Genomic DNA, 22,825 nt, shown 5'->3' on the forward strand with positions numbered 1-22,825 from the left:
CTACAGCAACTTTAGTACAGTCAGGCTGGCACCTCCAGCTCAAAGGCAAATCACTCATACAAAAGTAATTGACAGATTTTACATATGACAAATCGGGGGGTTTCAGGAGCCTCCGGTTCACGGTGACAACTTGGCGGGAGACAAATATCACCCCTATAACTGTTCTACGCTCCCCAGACCCTACCCCACTTCCCGGGGCATCCTCTCTCTATAAAGACTGACTTTTCTCGAAACATGCACCAGTCTAGGTCCTCCTTCCACTTCCCCACCCGGGGTGGTCAACTGGCTCCCTACAGTTGTGCGATATGCGTTTCGCTATTATGTAAGCTAGAGTCGCCCACTGTGTGGTATATGCGTTAAGATCCGAGGGTTCCCAGACATTCAATAGACAACTGCGAGCCTCCGGCTGCAGAGTCACCCCTAATACAGCCCGCTATATACCGTGGATATCTGCCAAATATTTTCCTATCTGCCGACAGATCCAGAGTATTAGCACAAACGTAGCTACCTCCCAACATCCCCGTCTGCACTGGTAACTCTCCGCCTTTCCATGCCTACCAGGCCCGGACCCGTGACAAACTCTGTGTAGGATTTTAAGCTGCACTAGCTGCAGCCTGGCCGGAATGGCTACCACTCTTGGGGAGGAGATCGCCACCTGCCAATCCTCATCGTCCAGCTCTAGACTGTCGCCCGTCCACTTCCCTCTAAGCCCATGTAAAGGATCATCCATGTTATTAATGAGCTTCCTAGCAAAGGAGTGAAATAGTTTTTTCTGGCAGATGCCCATCAAGCACCCTATCCTCCATGGGGGAGGCCTCCGAGAGGGACGTTCCCACCGGCACCTGAGTTAACATTGCGTGGCGGATTTGCAGGTAGCGCAAATGTTCGGTATCGGCCAATTTATATTGTGCTTGCAGTGCCGCGAATGAATGTAGCGTGCCCTCTCCTCATACGTCCCTGATCCAGGATATCTCGATGATGTCCCATTTATCAAACCCCTTAGTTTTCCAGAGGCTGCCCAATCTCTCCGAGTTCCACAGTGGCGTAGCGAGCATCAGCTTATGTTCCCACTGCAGGTGCTTGGTCACCACATACCACACATGCACAGCGTGGGCCGTGGGCCCAGTCAGAGGGTATCTACGCGGCTTTGCATACATCGCTCTAATGTAATCCCTGCTGGGGAGTATCCATCTGTCCATCGCATAACCAGGGTCGTCTGGTCGCCCATAAATACCATTGTTAATCGCCGCCAATTGAGACGCCCAATAATACTTCTTCACGTCTGGTAGACTAATTCCTCTGTCGTACCAGTTGAGAGTAAGTTTGGTTTGAGCAATACGTGGTCTACCTTCCCACATCAGTTGCCTCTGAAGACTCTCAATATCTTTGAAATAGGAAGCGGGCACAGGGTCCATCGAGTTTTGAAGCTCGTAAAGAAAGCGTGGGAGCGCCATCATTTGAAACAGGACTGACCTACCCAACATCGACAAAGGGAGAGCTCTCCAGCGCGTGACATCACTCTTGAGTCTTTGCAGGGGTGGATCAAGATTCCTTGCATATCGAAGCGCAGGATCCACGGTAATATATATCCCGAGATAACGGAACCCTTCAGACACCACTTGAACTGGGTAACCTCTGGGTATCACTGGCGGCGCCCCACTTACAACAAAAACCACCGACTTAAGCCAATTTACGGTGAAACCCAAATATCTCCCATGAATCGCCAGCACATCCAGTAGGCAACTCATGGAGCCCCTGGGGTTGGTGAGGTATAGCAGGATATTGTCTGCATATAGCGACACCTTGTCCTCCCAGCCAGGAGACCATTTCATTCCACTGATATCCCTGTCCTGCCTGATCCAGGCAGCCAGCGGCTCCACTGCCATGGCAAACAGGAGTGGAGACAGGGGGAATCCCTGCAGGTGCCCCTGCTGAGGGGAAAGTCGAAGGATTTGCGGTTATTGACCACCACCCGGGCTATCGGATCAGAGTACAAAAGCCAAATCCACCCACAATATTCTTCCCCAAAGCCCAACTTGGCTAAGACTGCGAATAAGTAGGGCCATTCAATCATATCAAAGGCCATCGTAGCATCCAACAACACTATTACGGCCGGTTCCAGTATGGTGGACGCTCTTCCCAGCACACCGTGGAGTCTCCGCAGGTTAAGGCCTGTATTTCGGTGAGGTATAAACCCTGATTGATCGGGGTGAATCAGAGTAGTAATTACTTTAATCAGTCGCATCGCCAGTAGCTTAGCGAGGACCTTAGGTTCCACATTTAATAATGATATCGGTCGATAAGAGGTACAGCTCGTTCTCGGCTTGCCATCTTTGTAGCTTATATAACTCGACGGGAATCCCGTTGGGACCTGTGGCTTTGCCCGAATTGACTCCCCGGATTGTCTGTGCCACCTTGTCAACGGTGATGGGAGACTCCAAGTATTCTCTATCTGCATCTGAGAGAGTGGGGACCTGAATGTCCCTCAGCAATTCTGCATTTTCTGCTTCCGCATATTTGGTGGTTGTAGTATAAAAGGAGCGATACTGGGCAGCAAAAGTGTCGGCTATGGCCTGCGGGTCCGTGACCGGAGCTGACACGGCCCCTCTCCCTCAGGTACCACTCGGGACACCCATTCCCGCCTGTCAAGCCACGCTATCAACCTTCCCGCCTTGTCCACAAGCTCGTAGATTCTACCCTGAACATCCCTGCTCTGGGCCTTAACCCTCTCCCTTGCGATGCCGAGAAACTCATCCTGTCTCAACCGCACCAAATGGGGCCCCTCTGGGGAGAGCACCCTGGCCAATTCCTCCTCAGCCCTCAACACTTCCTCCTCTGCTTTTTCAAGTGCAGACACTTTCTCCCTTTTTTCCCCTGCTATCATGGACAGAGCCTCACCTCGGATCGCTGTCTTATAGGCTTCCAATACCGGCTTGGTAGACTCGACCGAGTTGACATTTTCCTGGAAATAGTGGTCTCTAGCCTTGATCAACTTGCTGCGGGTCTGTGGGTCCTTCAAATACCACAGGTTAATATTCCCACTTCATTTGGACCCAAAGAGGGGAGTGATCGGAGATCCCTCGCACCAAATGACGGATATCACGAATAACGTGGGTCTGTGCTCCCGGGCCCAGGATATAGTCATCTCTAGACAAGCTGTGGTGGGCCCCCGACATGTGTGTATTGTGTTTTCCCAGGGTTATGCAGCCGCCACCCATCCACCAGACCCATATTGTCCACAAAGTCAGGAAGCCATTTCAGGGCTGGCCGAAGCGTCCGCAGATGATGTCGATCTTCCTCTCCGGACATGACCGCATTGAAATCTCCCCCCAACACTAGAATGCCCACCGGAAGCATGAGAAAGACCACTCCAAGGTCCTTAAAAATGTCTGCTTGTAGGCCGGGGGGGGACATATATCGAAAAGAAAGTGGCGAACTTCCCTTCCCAGAGACCGGATACATCAATGTATCTTCCCCATCTATCCGCCTACGTGTTTTGTATCGTGAAGGGGAATTCATTCTTAATCAGTATGCCGACCCCCCTAGTTCCCGAGGTGAAACCCGCATGTGCTACCAGTTTAAACCCCTCCCTATGAAGCGCCATACATCTGTTCCCCACCATGTGCGTCTCCTGCAAAAGGTTCACGTCGGGGGCATGCCTCCTAATGAATTGACTGACCATCCCTCTCTTTAGCTTGTCACCCAAGCCGTTCACATTCCAGCTATGCACCTTCACCCCTGACCTCCTCCTATCAAGTGACATCTTGCCCCCGCAACAGAGTACCCAGCCCTGTATCGCTGCTCCACATGGTCGAGGAAAACAAACAACCAAATAACGCAACCAACAACACAAAAAACAACCACCCCACCCCCTTCACCCCACCCTGCAACCCTGCACATGGCATTTGCCCATCACTAGCAGAGTGCCTACACACAACAACTACTACTACTATGTTACTAAAGGTAGTAAGGTGGAGAGAGACCAACCCCATGGCAACTGAATACTATTGTCCCTCCGAGCCCTCATAGTCCGGAGAACAAGGCATCCGCTCGGTGGTGTCACTGGTCCCCAATACCTGACAAAGTACATATAGTCCTGGAGAGCAGATGCCAGGCTCATTCTTGTTCCGCGATTGCCTGTTCATCAGACCGGTCTCGGGGCCCGAGCCGTCAGGGTGGCGGCTATCAATCCAGTCAGACACAATGTCAGGGTTATCAAAGAACCAGTCTCTGCCATCGGCTCCACCGTCAGCCGCGCCGGGAACATCATGGCATATTTCATCCCCCTGTCTCTTAGCTTCTTTTGGACTCCCAGAAAGATACGTCGTTGCTTCTGTACTGCCTCCGTGAAGTCCGGGAAGAAGGAGAGGGCGGCGTTTGTGTAGTGTAGAGGGCCCTCCAACCTAGCAGCCTGCAAGATGGCGTCTCTGTCCCTGAAGTTCAGGACCCTGGCGATAATGGGACGCGGGGGTGTCTAGGGTTTCGGTCTTCCCCCACGGGACTCTGTTGGCACGCTCAATGGTAAAAAAGTTACCCAGCGTTTTGGGCTCGAGATGCTTGAGAATGAGATCCTCAACAAATAAATTAGGGGCCGGACCTTCTGACTTCTACGGCACCCCCAAAATAAGGATGTTGTTTCGCCAAGTCCTTCCTTCATACTCGTCAAGCTTGTGTTCAGCCAGTTCACGAGAAGATTTGAGCTTGCGCATTTTGTGCTGCAGCTGCGCCATGTCGTTCACCAGACTGGCCGTCTTGATATCCAGCGACTTGACCTTTTCATTGACTTTGGTAAGGTCAGCTTGTATGAGATTGACTTCGATTGATACTGTGCGCAACTTCGAATCCAAAGTCTCCATTTGCTGTCCCAGGGAGGACTTGACCCAGTCTATGGCCGTCATGACATCGTGGAGTGTGAACGCCGCCGCCGTGCCCGAGGGGTCCCCTCGGTCCGGTGTCAAATCTAGTCGTGGTCCCTGAGCCTTCCAGACGGTCTAAACTCCGGGCTCCTCACTCCAACTGTCAGCCCCGCATGAAGAACATGCGCCTATCCTGTCGGGGGAACCCCCAGTCGACCTACTATTACAACCAGTCACTTGCTCCCCGCACTTTGCTGGAGCCACCCCTCACTCAGCTTCACGCCACTTCTCAGCGCCGGACGCCACCTCTGCATCACTGGCGACAACCTCTTCCTCAATCCTCTCCCCCAAGTCTGTGCCCGCACCCACCAGGGTGTATTCAAAGCAGAACCTCGGGGGGGAATCCCACCAAGCACAGGGTCCGTCCCTGCCCCCTCCCATGCAGCACAGATACGTGTCACCTCCGCTGATCCAGCCTCCCATCCGCAGGCAGGTGAAACAATAGAGAAAGGGGGGGGGTAGAACAACCCAGCTCTCCAACTCACCCCCTGCTGCTCCCAATGTCCGTCTCGGCCACTTGCGGGCACTGCCCGCACCCGCGCGGCAAATCTGCAGGCCTCCGAGGCCCACACAGCTGTTCTCTCACGCTATGCATACAGGAGGGGGGCCTCCGCACCCCGTGTATTCCCCCGTTTCTCGCCGTCGCGGCTAAGTCCAAACATTCTGGTTTACCTGCCCACCAGAGTGGTGGGCAGGCAGCATGCATTAACCTCTCTGTTTTTATCCCTCCATTAGATACTACGTGTTCAGAGTAAACAGTATGCAATTTATATCAGTGCTCACACAATAGGTGCGTGCCATTTTTCTTTCCTTTTATTACAGGTTTTGCACGGAGTGGTACACATGGGACTGGTCCCCATGCGGTCCTGAAGAAGAAGGGACACCTCGCAACATGTTGACATAATAATTAGGGACTACAATTACATAATAATTATTGTTTTCTTTTTATTAACCCCTTTTTATCTTTACCAACTGGGAGCAGGAATAAATTATTAAGCTCACTAGTTAGGTAATTTTTAAACAGCACTCACACCACTCCCCCTTCACTGCACTACACATAGTCACTAAAATAAAAGTGCTCCTACGTAACTTTTGCAAGTCGCAGCACACCCCAAGCAGTAGATGCTGGGGATGGTCCCAATGATGAAGCATGTCACCTTGGGGAAACCTTTGGTGATTGAAGGTGCTCAAGAAAAGAATTCTCTTTTCCCTGCAACTAAGGTGCGTCTTACTCATTCAGTAGACCCCTATTTCAACTAGCTAGGTTCCTTGACCCACTAATCATGGATCTTTTTTGTCATACATATACCCAGTAGGACAAACCTAGCCATATCCTCCACTCCCCCCTTTTTAGGTCGAGCTGGTGTAAGCAGTGCGCAGCACTGCGTCCAGCGAAGCATCTTTTGTTACTCACTTCCTGGGAATGTGAGATAGGGGATGGGCACGCGCAGGAGAATCCCCCATGTGAGCGTGCACGTTCACCCACAAGCCGTGCACATCTCCTGTCCTACATTGCCAGGAAGTGGATAACACACACACAGACACACAGACACACAGACACACAGACACACAGACACACAGACACACAGACACACAGACACAGACACAGACACACACACAGACACAGACACACACACACACACACACACACACACACACACACACACACACACACACCCCCCCCCCCCCCCCCCCCCAAATTACCTTATTTTACAATCATGAGTAAAGTAACTGGTGCTCGTGTAAAGCGCTCAGGTACTGTAAAGTCGGACACCTTCGGGTCATGTTAGCGCTATATAGAAACTGCCCAAAAAAGGGACGCATCAGCAGCTGCTGCTCACAGAACGAGGCTCACCTCGGGTGAAGATTGTAAACCGCCATTTTGAGCGTTCCACTGAAATCTAGAAGCTTCCGGGTTCACAGACGGCGAGTTTTAGCTGGACAGGGCGCTCACTACGGCGGAGGTTCACCGCCTTAAGGCATCGTAAGCTGCGTAGCAGAGAAGCAGGGCAACCGCTACGTGGGCGAGATGTGTCGACTTCCCGGTCTGTGGAAAGCCGATGCGTGCAGGTCACGGTGCACAGTGGACGACTTTAGCTAAAAGTAACTACTAAGGCTGTGGATTCAGAACCCATCTAACCCCCATTGCACGTTTAAGCCTCGTCTTACCCAAAGAGAAGATGCAGGATCCTGGGTGGACACACACAATACCGCCACCAGAAACAGGAACAAAGTCCACAGCGGGCTTCGACTCGATCAACTGTGCGCCCGGCCTGTGACCGAAGGAGCCGCCGAGAGAACAGAACCAAAGCAGTCCCAGCCTAAAAAAGGACATGAATAGCATTTTCCAAAGCCACCTATTTTTTCGGTCTCGCCTACACCAATCCTGCTGCACCAAAATGCTACTACGTTGCAAGTAAGTGAAGCAAACAGAAACGGAAGATGAAGGCGTAGTCCGGGCCATTGGTATCTACCGCTAGGCCATGCCAGCAAGCAGATGTGCCCGCGGAGGGAGAAGGCAGTGAGAGGGGGGCTGAACATATAAAGCCCAGGAGAGGTGAGTGCAGCCTCCTCCTGCTTTCCGTTCTCTGCTTGCAGCGGTTACTATTTCTCCCTATGCTTCTGTCCCCCAGCATAGTTTTGCTCTCTGTAGCGCATGTGCTTTTCCCCGGCCCCTGTTACGTTTCTCCCCACCCATGCACTTCTCTTCTATGCCTGTTGTTGATTTCCCCACCTGCACCCTTTGTGTTGATTCCCTCTTCCCCCATGTTGCTTCTGTCATCTTCCACCATCCCCGTGTTGCTTCCACGTACCCCCACCCGGTTTGTTTCTTCAGTGTTCCCCTACCACCCCCATGGAGCTACTGTGCGCTATGTCGCTTGGGCCCCCGTTTGTTCTGCCCCGAGTAGTTTCTGCTACAGCCGTCCTCCTGCATTTAATAAAACATTTGTTTTTAAATGTCGCTTCTTTTTTCTTCATGTTGTCAGTCTGTTGCCCACATAAACAGGTAGATTTTCCATTTCATCACTGATTGTGATGCATGAAGTCCTCTGACCCCGCCAAACTCTTATCTGATCTTTGGGTAATGATCATACTTCTATTTAATTGCTATGGCTGCTGTGTGCATGGTTTTCTTGATTACATTTGTACCCCGGCTGTTTCCATTTTGAAAGCTGGCCTACAAATCCCATAACGCATCAGTTAAAAAACAGAACAAGGATGCTTCAGCTGGGCTGTGTTATTTTATATGCCATGGCCTTTGAAGGTTATGTTGGCTCACACTGCCACTCATGCCCTCCTTCATTTGTTAGGGTGCTGGCTGAGGTGATCAGATTGTTCTGAGCACATGAGTGCCCTCTTCATCCTGACACCACTGAAGAAAGGAAACCCCCGCCCAGAGCTTCCACTGCCAAGTTATTATGTGGGTGGGAGCGGGTGAATCACGCCCTACTCCCAGACTGCTAATCATAAGGGCTCTTGCGTGGGGCGAGTTATCGGATGTGGACTAAAAGGTCAGCGGCCCCCTTCCCAAACCAGGGGAAATGCTGTGTAACTCAGCTAAAGGACTTCACCATGTCACAGACGCTCAAGGGCACGTGAACACTCTTCTGCTTTCGCCTAGTGCACCACGTTAGCTGATATGTTCTGCCGCATGCACTCTTGTTTGCAATGCATTGATCTGTGTTCATATTTGTTAACTGTATAGAGATCTCTGCTTTACCACATCACAGAGAGAATAGCATTTTTGAAGACTTTATAAATTTGGTCGATTTAGTACATGTTTAATTTGATCTCTTTGCATGTATTTTGACACATTTCCATTAAAAACTGCTTTTGACATAAATTAACATGCCAGCCAAAAAGTGTTTCGGTTTTAAACCGCTGATTGTAGCTAAGTCGGATACGTTCCATTTACACATTTGGTTAAATACAGTTATCTACAACTATTAACTTGCCCTTACTTAGGCGTCCTGCTGTGTCACAACTGGACGCTCCTGAGATCACATTGTGGAAGAGTGGATGTGAGTTTGAGGCTACAAAGGTTTGGTACCTACAGTGAAGGGGGTTGTGTATATTCTAAAATATGTTGATAGTCCCATGGACCTCAAGCTTCCCCTCTCACTACACTTTACGAATTCAAGCAGCTGCTAGTCTAGATTGTTTTATTAAATTTCACCCTTACCTATTTATTCCTTGTTCACCCTCACCCAACCTTCACTCCTTCTCAATAGGCTGTGTGTGGTTTGCAATGCAATAGGTCTCACATTTGCGAGAGTTTTTTTGGCATTGTAAATGACAATGCCTTTTATGTATGTGTTTTGAAAAACCTGCAAGCATTGCATAGTCATTGCTTACTAGAAGCAAGCCTGGCAGTAACTGCGTCCTTTTACTACCAGCCTTGCTTCTCGTAAGCAATCGCTATAAGTACAAAGTGCGTGTTTACGCACCGCTTGCAGGTTTTCAAAACACATACATAAAATGCATTGCCATTTACAATGCCAATAGCACAACCTCTGGCAAATGCGAGACATATTGCATTGCAAATGCTTGTTTTATTTCAGATCTACAACTAGTCATCTCCATGCCAGATCTCAATGTCTTTCTTAAATAGTGAATAAAGGGAAATGTGTCTTTTTCCATCAGCCTTTTTAGGTTTAGACTCATGAAGCTCTTCATGATTACTTTTGTCTAAGTTTCTGGCAGTGGTCACAATTCAGGCGTTGTTCCTCTGAAAACTCCAGTCTCTGATTTATATGCACCAGTTCTGTACCTGGTAACCAATGGTTTTCATGGTCTCCCCAGCATGCAACACATCCTTTCACTTCAATTACTCGAAGGGACCCTTTCTGGAGGCCATGACTAATGGGTATTCTTTCAGCATGCAACTATCCAACTTTGATATCCAGCATCTGGTTAGAAGCATTCCGTGGCTTTTTCTCTGGCAAATTTTCCAACATGAGTGTCTTTTCTCCAGCTGTGTAAATATGTTGAGTTTAGACTTTTGGTCCTATAATTTCTATATTGATCTTTGCCATATTCTATAGTGGAGAACTATCACTAAAGCAGACGGGTAGTGCCAGAAAAGTTGATGCTGCTGAGCTCACCATACCGTTAGAGAAAACATCAAAATCAGTCAGGCAGGTGAGCTAAGCAACCCCTGAATCCTTCAAGACACACTGTATTATTTTGGCAAAAAAAGATATTTGTTTAACTATGATTAAACTAACAAATAAAATACATTTAAAAAAAAGAGTGACTACCAATATTACCACGGGAGAGGTCTCCTCCTCCTGCAGTGATGCTGACAGAGGTTGCATGTGGATCGCCGACCGCTATTGCTGCTGTGATTGTGCCCGGCATTTGAGTCATCTACAGCCGTCTACAGGGAGCAGTGGAAAGTGGTGGAGTTGTTCACACCACCACGAACGGTGTGGTAGAGAACGAGGTAAGTCCAGAGCAGAGGCTCAATTATAGGCTGTTCGGTGCACAGGAGGGTACACGGAGGGCAGAGGTCTGTGTGGAGCTCACGCCTCGCCTCCTCTGTGCCTAATTAGGCCGGCCTGACCACCCCCCAAACAGATTTATAGACCTTCACAAAAAAATTTGGGGCTTGCGTGCCAGTCCACCCCCACTGTGCACATTCCCCTGTGGGCAGCCGCTGTTGGGCGTGCGGCAGGGATTGGGCATACCCTGACGAGCCAACCAGGAGATCAGAAAATAAAGTTGAAAATAGAAAATAAATGCCAGTAAGAGGTACTTGCTAAAGCCTGTGTCTCAATGTTTTAAGTTCAAATGCCAGAGATTGAATTGGGTTGTCAATGAGGCGCGCGCTACTACAGGTGCATAATGGTGGAGGCGGTGGTAGTGAGACAGCATTTAAGAGTGGAAGGAGGTAATTCTTTATCACGTCTTTGTGTTTCGTGTTAACAACCTACAGTGGAACTATAAAAAGATAGGCGGAAAACCAACCGTAGGAGAATGGTAGGCCCTTGAGTGTGGTGGGTCTTCAGCCCCACCAGGGAAAAGACTGGGAAAAAGTTATCTGTGGCCTGTGTCCTCGACTCCAAGGAAACTTTTCTAACCTTGTGTACATAAAACACCAGTAAATTTAGAGGTGAGATAAAAGACCTTCCTTTGACCTTTTATTTCATTTGGATAGGATGTCGGTAATAAAGACAAAAATCAGCAAGACAGCTGCGGGCAACCGTAAATGGAGGGGATCCTCGAAAGAGGGAAGAAGGAAGGAAAGCAAGGTCAACTGTCCCTTCCCAATCAGGGAGCTGGAGAATTCAACTTCGAGTGCCACATTGTCGGGTGGGCCTGTGCATAGCTTGAAGGGTAAATGCTCTACTATCTCAGAGAGGTGAGATGATGGGAGATTGTCTCCTACGGTACGCTCCCTGGCTACATCAGTCCAACAATTTGTAGGGAAGCACTTTAAGGCGGGCTGGTTTGATGATGTCCTTAATGCAGAAGTGTCAAGTGACACTAATGAAAACTCAAAAACGACTTCATTCATTGTCCATGACGACCCTCCGTGTTCCAGTCTCATACCCACAGAGGCATTGCTTCCAGAGCCTAGTCTGTGCTCCCTGCTGAAACTGACATAGGGTACATCATGTGAGCAGTATAAAGAGCGTGTGAAAAATGGAATACATTACAGTGCTGGACCTTCACATTGCATTTCTTCCGAAGAAATGCGTCGTGTTTAAACTGGGGAAGGCAGAGATGGAGAGTTGAGTGGGCTTAGGGGGCTACAAGCAAAGGAAAATAGAGATTTGCTCCATTCTTTGCCCGACACCTAAGCCAGCTCATCGTCCTTTATGCAGGGCGTCATTCTACTTATGCAGCAAACTCTCCACAGAAGCCTGGAAGCAGTGCTACTGAACAATTATGCAATAAAAAAAACTAAACGAGTCTATTACAGTCCATAGCAACAGAGATAAAAGTGATAAATGGTTGTATGCCCTCTTTGGGGAGGCCGGTTGTAATTCCACCTGAAACAGTAGCCTCACATGCAAAAGAGCAGACCTGCGTCTTTGTGTTACATGTACCTATGCTGATAAAAAAAGAGGGGATACTAAGTTCTATAAGAAAGGCTGGTCATATGGTGCAGGCGGAAGATTGAGGAAAAGAAAAGGAAAATAAAATCTTGGCCAAAAAAAGAGTAAAACCCCCATAAAACAGATGACAAATTTCATGGATAAAATCAATCACACGAGATAGTGTGTAGGTTATAGTTGGTGCAAGATCTGATAATGAAAGAAGAAAAAGAACTGAAGGGTAAAGAAATTAGACTAATCTCAGATTCACAGGTGGTGAGACCCGGGGTGAAAAGCTTTCTTAAGCAGAAGTGCCGAAACCAGATATTACACCTCTAACACTAACAGCAGAAAACATAATTCCAGAGAGGTATGTAGCATCACTCACTAAGCCCTAAAACACAAATGCATAAAACACAGGAAGGCAGCATGAGTCCAAGACACATTATGTACTAACAAGTTAGCTGAGGCCTTTGTCACTATTCCTCCTAGTTCATTCCTGCTGCATCAATCCTTCCACTCAATTAGTAAGTGACGCCCACATTCTGGCTCGCCATCACTGCATCTTCCAGCATTTACACTTATATAAATTGGTTTCCATATTATAAACTGCTAGCAATCTTGATCTTCACACTGAAAATGTTGGATGGGGTAGAATGTAACCATTCTGACGCAATGCACAGGTGGGCAACGAACATAGCAATAAATAATAAGTATGCCTCTCTTTTTACTACCTCATTATCTTCCGAGCGTTCACTCACCCCCAGAATCATCATTCCCGGAGAGATCCGAACCTGCTGACCCACGATAGAGCCCAAAAACTTCCTAATATCCTGTTTCAATGATTCCAATTTTGTTTATGAAAAAAGATATGAACAATATCAGCCTGCACTGAGCCACATCTGTTACTTTTACCACCAACCCTTTCACCGCACTTGGCCACCCTGGCCGGAGTGTGGTACAGATTGAAGAATGTCTTGAAAAGTTTGCTTCTTAACCTAGCCATCAATAAAACTTTATTACCCCAGTCTAATGATTCCTGGAGATAACGCCCTTCTACACCAGGCCTAGCCTCCCACTTAGAATTTTGCATTTCCCAATCATCTCCCTGAGCCTGCACCAGTACATCATAGATTAAGCCAATTCTATCCCACCGTCTCTATCAAGAGACTCTAAGACACTGAAATTAATAAAATCTTTCCTTTTGAAGAGAAAATCCCATATCTGGAGAAATAAAAATAAGAAAATAAAAATCACCCGTAGCCAAAACAAAAACCTCATATAAACCTGTGTAGAAAAGGAGTTGGTCATCCCTAAAAAAAATCCCCATATACTGTAAATCCGTTCTGCACCCACCTATCCATAATCACATTCTGAAAAACAGGGGGGGGGGGGACTGACAAGGCCAATAAACATGAATACAAATTAAATGTAGGAATACCTATTGTCACTTAATCTGGCTCCAGATTTTATATACTGCTTTTAAGACCTTGAACCTGGTCTTCTTTTAGTAGCTAGGTTCAATTATTTTGACAAGACATGTCCTAGCTTCCGTTCCCAAAATCACCTCATAAATAGTTGGGGATTTTGCTTAAGTATTTTGAATAGCTCCATCTGTAATTGAAATACCCATATGTTGTAGCATAAACGCCCAATAATGCAGAGTAAAATTAGGAACCACTCATTCTCCTCGCAAACATGATAAAATCATATTTGGCGGCTCTTCTTGATCTCCTATACCCCCACAAAAAGCTATAGAGTGATGGGTTTATTAAGCCATGGGGGTCTTGGACCTTCGATAGAAAGTTGATGCCAGATGAAACATTTGGTTCATATGTGAGACTGGATAAGACACTTTCTGGAAGACAACAGAGGGACGGATTGATTGGCCTGGTCTGAGATGCTTTAAAGGTGGGAATTAGGGGGGAAACTCTTAGCTTTAGTCTGCACCAACAGAGATCAAAGCACTCAAAGATCCACGGGCTATACAACAAACTTTCCGCAGCAGAGGAGAAGTTAACATGGAAGCTATCTAAGGGGATGGGGTCAGCAAGAGGCCCAGCAAGAACTCGCTATTTTAAAATCAATAGGTGTTTAAGAGAGGAGGTGGCAACTAAGTTTCATCTCTATCGTTCAGAATGCTGTGAGTATAGGGAGGCAACCAGGAGACTGTTGGCAAAACATATTAGGCAGAAGGGAGTGGAGTACGGAATTCCTGCTATTATGGATCAAGAGGGTAAGACTTCTGATAAATAAGTTTGTAAGGATTTTCATCAAACCCTATATACGGAGGAGTTGGAGACCCCAACAGATAGGTATGAGGATTTATGTATGGGTATTGTCAGAGTGAGATTAATTTAGGAAGGTCATTGGATTTTAGATGACCCAATAACAATGAATGAGATTTGGAGGCGATCAAGTCGTTAGCCTCTAAGAAAGCTACAGGTCCCGACAATCTGGGACTGGAGTTCTGAAGGGTATTTTTTGGGAAATACGACAAGACATGTTTCAGGCTTTCTTGTAGTCCCAGAGTGCGGTGGCCCGTGTGACCTTACCCTCCCAGCCCAGGCTTTTCGTTGCTGCCCGCCACACCTGGACGGCGTGCATTGTGGGGCCGGACAGTTTAAGTTTGGTAGGGTTAGCATACAGCGCACCTATGAAGCTCCCCCCAGAAGCAGCCACCTGTCCATTTGGTATCCAGGGTCCCATTGTGGCCTGTATATATATTGATTAGATTAATTGCGATGAGGTGCGTCGCATAGTAATATCTCTTAATATCTGGGAGACTGATTCCCCCGTCTTACCACCCTCGGGTAAGTTTCTGAATGGACACTCTGGGTGGCTTTCCCCCCCACAGAAGCTCTCTTTGGGCACTTTCTATGGGCTTAAAGTATTCTGCCCCCTTTGGGTGAGGCGTATTTTGCAGCATATATAAAGATCAAGGTAAGGACATCATTTTAAATAGTGCCACTCATCCCAGCAGGGACAGTAGGAGAGACTTCCAGTGTGTGACATCACTTCTAAGCCTTTGTAGTGGGGTCAAGAGATTGCATTCATAGAAATTAGCTGGATCTTTAGAAATCTGAATCCCCAAATATTTGAATCCCGTTCCAGCTTCCTTGATAGTATAACCCTTGGGAAGGGAGGGGAATTCACCACCGAGAACATAAACGATTAACTTATACCAATTTATACTATAGCCGAATATTTCCCAAACACAACAAAAATGTCCATCGCTCTATTCAAGGAGGCCTCGGCCAACGCCATATACAACAATATCTCATCAGCATACAGTGAAATACGGTCTTACCAGTCCACAGCCCACCAGAGTCCTCTTACAAGGGGGTCTTTCCGTATCCACATCGCCAATGGCTCTAACATGAGGGCAAAGAGCAGCGGGGATAGAGGGCAACCCTGCCCCATGCCCCTCCCAAGTGTAAATATTGGGGACTTTTGGTTGTTGACTACTATCTGGGCCAATGGATCCTTATATAGAAGCTGAATCCATCGCAAAAAGCCCAGGCCGAATCCCAGTTTCTTTCATACTGAGAACATATAGGGCAATTCAATCATGTCTAACGCCATGGCCGCATCAAGAGATACCACTAACACGCTCTCCCATATTGTGTTTGCTCGGTGCAGCACTCCATACAATCGTCGCAAGTTAAGAGAAGAATTTCTGGCTGGCATAAAGCCAGATTGGTCCGGGTGTACTAGTTTGGTTTTGACTCGTAATAATCGGGTAGCCGGTATTTTCGCTAGGATCTTGGCTTCCGCTTTGAGCAGTGATATTGGCCTAGAACATTCATTCTTAGGTTTCCCACTTTCATGAATGACCACTATAGTCGCCAGCCTCTGACATATTGGGAGTGATCCTATCTCACGACTCTCCTGAAACATTTCGGTCAAATAGGGTGCCATCTTGCTCGGGGCGAGTTTGTACAATTCGATAGGCAAGCGGTTTGGGCCCTCGTCTTGCCCGCCCGCAATTCTTATACATCATTTTCTACCTCTGTACTCTGTAGTTCCTGCTCTAAGTCAGCTTGGTCTTCATTCGAGAGTATGGGTAGGGAGATATCCTTTAATAGAGAGTCCGCATCTCGTTCCGAGTAAGACGTCTGGGATTTATAGATCCTACCATAGTAGTCCCCAAATGTGTTCGCAATCTCTTGTGGCTCAGTAATTCTCCTGCCGGAGTCAGCCATGAGCTCAACCACTAATCTATTGGCTTGCTCTCTGCGGTCTAGTCAGGCTAGCAATTTCCCAGCCTTATCCCCGATTTCATACATTTTACTGACCGTTGCTCCATGTTGTGCTATGGCCGCATCTGCAGCCAGGGCCGCATATTCTTTTGTTTTTAACTGCAAGTGCCTAACGGTGTCTGTATTCACGTCTCTGAGCTTCCCCTCTAGCTCTAATATATCAGTTTCTAGTCGTACTAATGCTGCCTATTTTTCTTTCATGATTCTTGCAATCTGGGAAATAGCGGATCCTCTTATCACAACCTTAAAGGCCTCCACAATGTCTGCGCTGAATCAACAGAGTTCTCATTTTCGCTAAAGAAAAGCTTGGTTTCTCGTACTATTGTTTCTTTTAATTGGGGGATCTTTAGGTACCATGGACTGATTGGGGCTATCCTTCCTATCCGTGGCTCCTCCACCTCTATCAGGGCCCAGATGGGTGAGTGATCCGATATCCCGCGTGCCAAATGATTTACTTTTCTGATGTGCTCAAGTTGGTCCCCTGGCGTTATGATACAGTCTATCCAAGACATGCTATGGTGGGCCCCGAATAAAAAGTGTAGTGCTGCTCTACAGGATGGAGCGTCCTTCAAGTGTCCACTAGCCCCATTGCTCCCAGAAAATTATGGATTGCGTACTAGCAGGCGGCAAGTCTCTTGGGGGCCAGCAATCTAACCTATCAGAAACGATAGAGCTGAATTCACCCCCAACAAGGAGTCTTCCCTCTGTTAGTGCAATCAATAGGTCCCCATGGTCTTTGAAATCTGGGGCCTGTAGACCAGGCGGTATCAATACTGACACCAGGTTTGGTATACGGTCTTCCCATATCCCTGAGATCGCTACGAATCTACCCAAGTTGTCTGTCCATGTGCGATCAATCTCCATCTGAAAGTTTTTCCGTGGCATAATACCCCTGGACCCGGACGCAAACCCAGAGTGCGCCACAAGCTTAAAGCCCCATCTGGTCAGTGCCTTCCAAGCATTCCCAAGTAGGTGTGTCTCTTGGACATATTGGAGTACTATGCCTCTTTTTAGCTTGTCGCCCAGCCCATTCACATTCCAGGATAATATTTTAAGTCCGTGTTTCATTAGTGGCCCCATTTCTGCTTACGTCGATAGAATGTACAGTCAAGGAAGTCTCCCCTGGTTATCCATAGTCATGCTCGGCTGTATCCAACCGTCCAACATCTCCTAGCATCGGTGTCTCATCGTAAAGTGTGAGAGTCGCAATAGTCACTTCCGGTCGTTGCCTGTCATCGTTATCTAAACTATGCAAAAAAAATAACAAACATCCCATACCCCCCCCCTCCCTGTCTCCATGCATTTTTGGCTGCATCAACATATTGTCCTTCCTGGCTGCGACAAGGTTTTTTGGTGACAGGAATCCCACCCCTCCGTCAAACTGCACCCCCCTCCCTGCCTCCCTGCATGGCGGTATGAACCTCCCACCACCCTAACTTTGCAGATTGCCTATAGCCCACCCCTAAAACTTGTAGTGCGTGAGCCAACCCCACACCCAATCAACATTGATTTTCAATGAAATACAATGTCGACTATATAGCCTCCCAAAGGACACACTCCCTCTTTCCATTTTCCAATCCCCGGTCCCTGCAAAGGGACAGTCACTCATGTGGCACTCCACATCACTCATTTGTCTAATGAGGGAGATGAAATCAGCCGTGTACCGGATGAAGGGTCCACAATTACTTTCCGTTGTGACATTAAAGGACACAATATAGTTATTCTTTACCACCGTCAATCATAAAAGTGTCCCCAGGTGTAGTCCCTGCCTCACGGGTGTCGAAGAACCATACTTTCCCATCTGCATCCACATGCAGCTTGGCTGGCAAGAGCATTGCATATCTGATGCCTTTCTCCTGTAGGGCACTTTTAACTCCAAGGAAACTATGTCGTTGATGCTAGACCTTGAGCGTAAACTCTGGAAAAAAGGTCACCCTGCTATTTTCGAATTCGATTGGCGGCGCTGTTCTGGACGTTTGTAGTATGATGTCACAGTCCCTGTAATTAAAAACTCTGGCCACTATGGGCCTTGGGGGTGCTCTACGTTTAGGTCTGCCCCCGGCACTCTGTGTGCTCGTTCGATCATAAAGAATTTTGAGAGTCTCGTGGGCTGTAGGTCAGTCGCAACCAGTTCTTAAACAAACAAATCCATTGCTTGCCCTTCCGCGCATTCCGGCACTCCAAGGATTGGTACATTATTGCGCCATGAACATCCTTCGTATTCATCAAGCTGAGCTTCCATCCTTTTATTACGAGCCTGTAGATCAACCCTGTTTTTAGAGGGTTGTAGTATCTTTGGCTAGGGAGCTGGCAGCCAACTCTATCTCTTTAATTCTAGTGTTCATATTACGCATATCTGCTCGTATTAAAGAAACCTTGGTATAGACAGAGTCAATCCTAGTTTCCAAAGATGTTCTTACGGTTGTAATGGCAGTCAGTATATCTTGAAGGGTCAGGTCTGACACACCGACCATTTCTTGTTGTTTCTCTGGCAGCTCATCCACTTCTTTATCCTGTGGGCCCGCTCCTTTTTGCCAGGCATACTTGTCGAATAGTGGATTTGCCACTTCTTCCTACAGCCATCTTGGATTCCTATGGACACAAAGGACGCTCGTAAAAATATTTACTATCTGCCTTTCTCCACTGCTAGTCCCAGGGCAATTAGCGCTCGTGTACTTGCCTTGTGTCCTCAATGGCCCTGTTAGACACTCCAATGCTCTTTTCTTGCACTACCTTCGTTCTGCTTTTCCATATTGCAAATAATTACTTTCTAGTGCCAATTACGTCTTGGCTGGGCCCGCTGGGTATTCCCGGATTATTGGTAGGTCCTCCCTCGCTACTCACCGCATTTGCCGTACCAACCCGGCCGTTCAATGAGTTTCCATTGATGAAGGTCCTTGCCCGGGTGGAGGAGCTTCCGACTCTGCCCCCTCCCAATGGGCCCCTGCCGATTCGTTGTCTGAGTGACTATGACGCTGCCACGTACAACCATAGGACCGACCGGCATCGAAGTCCCAGAGTGACTGTAGACTGTAGGGCTGTAGTCTAACCCGGGAGGAGCGGTGGCTCACTCGTCAGGATGATTAATAAGGGTTATTTGGGCAGTTGTTAAGTCAAAGCGGCAGGCGACGGCACAGTTTCGTAATATCCCCCTGGTCACACTCACTGCATTACAATTTTGTCCGTTGATATCGGCCAGTGTAGCGCGAGGTCCCGGCGTATTTCCAGGAATCCCTAGGGTGGGGGAAAGATTAGACCTCCGATCTTCTGCTCCATCAGCCGGTTTTTAGCTGTATATGTCACTGTGTTTCGTATGCCGCCATCGCACCCCAGCAATTCCAAAGTGTTAGACGCTTACTCTCTACGCCGCTGGTGGCCCCATTAGATCCTCGCGGGAGTATCTGAGACCGGGGCAACAGCCAGGCCCCCTGCGGTGTTCCACCTCAGACCGCAGCCAGACTACTGCAAGAAAGGCTGTTTCATTGGGCACATACTGCCACTTCCTCTTGCACACCGTTGTTTGAGGCGGCAGTGGGGATTCAAACGCCCCTCCTCGTGAACTGCGTAGCCGGGATCGGCTGTTGTGGCATAAAGTCCATCTCCGCTCTGGCGTGCTGAATTCACTCGATCTCCCGACCAGAATATTCTTCTCAGGTTCCGGCGCAGCCACGAACCGCTTGTGCCATCATTTTCAACAGATTATTGGACGAATTTCGTTTTGAACTGGTGCGTTCGGTCATTTGTGCGCCCATCTTACTCGGCGGTTGACCACACCCCCAATGTCATTTTATTTTGCTATGATTTGTTCTGGCACTACTGTGATACCTTATGTAATAGTTTTCTTGATCTTTTGGTCTCATGGTAGGTTTGCATTGTATAAAATACCCACATGATTGAGTTAAAGCTTGGGTAACACCTTTTCCCCTAAAACTTTTTTTTTTTTAGCCTTTTACGATCATCAGTAAACTATACCCTACCTGTCATAGATCCACTTGAAGATCCTGCGAAGCATGCGAAGGGTGTTGAAGCAGGAGGAGGAGACAGCATTGACCTGCTTTGTCATGGAGAGTGTGGAGGCGAGGATGACCCCTAGGTTTCGTGTGTGGTTGGTGGGTGCCACCACTCATAATATAAAATCCTGTCCTTTCTCACCTTTCTGCTTAGTGCAGTTATCTCCATCCGCGTTCTCAATTATTCTAGAATAAGGGGTTCTTTCCACTCTGCTGTGAATGAATGCTGTTCTTACATCAATTCTTTCATGGATTTTTTTGTATATGAATTCCAAAGTTTATGTTAATATAGATCGAGACTGAAACAGCTATAAGGCCCTGTATATCTCTTCCTAAATAATGTGTTTCTGTATTGTGGTCTTCACCTTTCGATGTATTTAATAAACGTCCATCTTGTGGTCAGTTTTATTTGTGGGTTGAGCAATATATAAGCCTAAAAGGAAGGGGGATAATTAAAGAGAAAATTGGTCAATTACACTGAATAAGTTCTTTTCATATTGTTTGTCTGGGTACATGTCCTTGGTCATCTCCATCTTGCAACACACGACTGTCACCAACTTTTTGACAATATAGAAAACAGCGGTTTTATCAGATTCTGTACAGCAGCCCATAAACAGCAGTGCAAGGCCTTTGTGACCTTTGGGAGCAGAGGTATGTTGGTAGTGCCTGGGATTGATGGATTAATGGTACCAATATGTACCCCCATTGCCACATCATCTTGTTTCTTTATACTTTTTCTATGGTACTGCTGCACCAGGTGGTATTACAGTGCTTTACATAGAACATTTGAAGACATATGCGAGCATTAATGGCAGCATTCTATTACACAGAATTCCTCTAAATCCTCTAGTACAAACGTCTAACCAGATGGAGCCTGTCTTTCTCCAATAACTAGCTATGAACAGTGTTGCAGTGTATCAGAACACTTGTAGACTTCTCCCCTATAACCTAGTACAAGCCAGTTTTGTGTCTTTGTCTTTCCTTTATGGTACAATCTGGTTCCACATTTACCAAGGCTTCATTGTGCAGCATTAGCCATCTCCAACAAAGCAGGGCAATTTCATGAAAGTGTCTACCCATACTTCAGAATATCCAGCAAAAAGAGAACAGGCGTATGGCTTGATTTCATCCATCATTTCATCCGCATGCCTTTACTTGGTCTACATTACTAACCCTAACTTTACATTAAGGCTAACCATTTCCCTGATCTTAATTTTACTTTAACGGCATTAAATGTAATTAATACTAAACCTTGCTCTACTCTTCAACCTAACTAAATTAATCTAAATCACAGTAATTAAAATGTCACCTTACTCTTACACTAACCCTAACCCAATCTTAAACACATTTATTTCATGTCAAAATTAGTTCAAACTTTTGTAAATCAAATTTAGTTAAACAATAGTAACCAGATTGTAAACCAAATGTTAAATAGTTACTCTAAGAATTTAAAATGATAGCAACTGAAAGCACCATTACATTAGATTAAAATAACTATATCTAAATTTTACATTTATGCTAAAAAAATAATGAAATATGTTAAGGTTATGTTAATACAAAGCCTTCCCTTCTTTATTTTTTAATTAAATTAATTATAATCAAAATAACAGGGTTGTAACACTAAGCCCAAGTCTTATGGTATTTCAATTAGATACATTTTCATTGAATAGCAATATTAACCTTAATCATAACTTAACAGTAAACAAAAATATAGGATATTGCATTATTTAAAATATTTGAGTGATATTTATATGACATCAAGATTATACTCACCTTAAAAGTTATTTCCTTATGTGATCATTCAACTTCCTATAAGCATATGAAGTAATTCAATCTGCATTCAAAGCTATTGCAGGGATGCAAGGCTAGGCAAACTAAAATGAAAAGCACAAGTTTGTCCTATCTCTCACCTTCCGCTACCTACAAAGACTGTAGAAAAGGCTATGAATCCTTAGCTTGCACATTTTATACAGAGCAGAGAAATAGCATTGATTAAAGCAAACTGAGGAGATAAGGGCCACTATGGACAAGGGAGGAGTGTGGCTCTTGTCTTACTCGATGTATTGGTAGCCTTTGATACAGTTGATCACAATTTATTGATTGACTGTCTTCGAGCTATCGGGATCGAGGGGGCTGAACTTGCCCTGTTAAGATCTTTTCTCTCAGGGCAAACGAAAACAGTGGCCCTGGATCAATTTGTTTCTGATTCTTTCTCTCTATGTTGTGAGGTCCCACAGGGATACTCACCTAGTCTCACATTGTTTAATGTTTATGTGACGTTGTTGACGATACACAAATTGTGGTATCTTTGTCTACCAATGATAATAGTGCAGGTGTGAAATTTCATCAGTGCATGTTGGCCATCAGCAACTGGATGAACAGAAATTGTCTAATACTTAATTCTGGGAAGACGGAGGTCACCTTATTTGCCAATCAGACCTCCCTATGGTTATCATCTTGGTGTCCAGAGGAACCTGGAACGCTGCCTACTCCTGTTAGTAAGGCCAGGAATCTAGGAGTTGTAATGGATAACAAACTCACCTTTGGGGAGCAGGTGAATGCAGACATTTCGTACTCTTTCTCCATCCTGAGGA

General features: G+C 46.7%; 1 protein-coding gene across 2 annotated transcripts in view; it reads right to left on the reverse strand.

The window, feature by feature from the left end:
- Window positions 1–22,825, reverse strand: part of CEP78 (centrosomal protein 78) — a 536,668-nt gene that overhangs the window by 346,416 nt on the left and 167,427 nt on the right. The window lies entirely within an intron of this gene.

The sequence above is a fragment of the Lissotriton helveticus genome, chromosome 2_1 (assembly GCF_964261635.1).
Source record: "Lissotriton helveticus chromosome 2_1, aLisHel1.1, whole genome shotgun sequence".
Classification (NCBI taxonomy): Eukaryota; Metazoa; Chordata; class Amphibia; order Caudata; family Salamandridae; genus Lissotriton; species Lissotriton helveticus.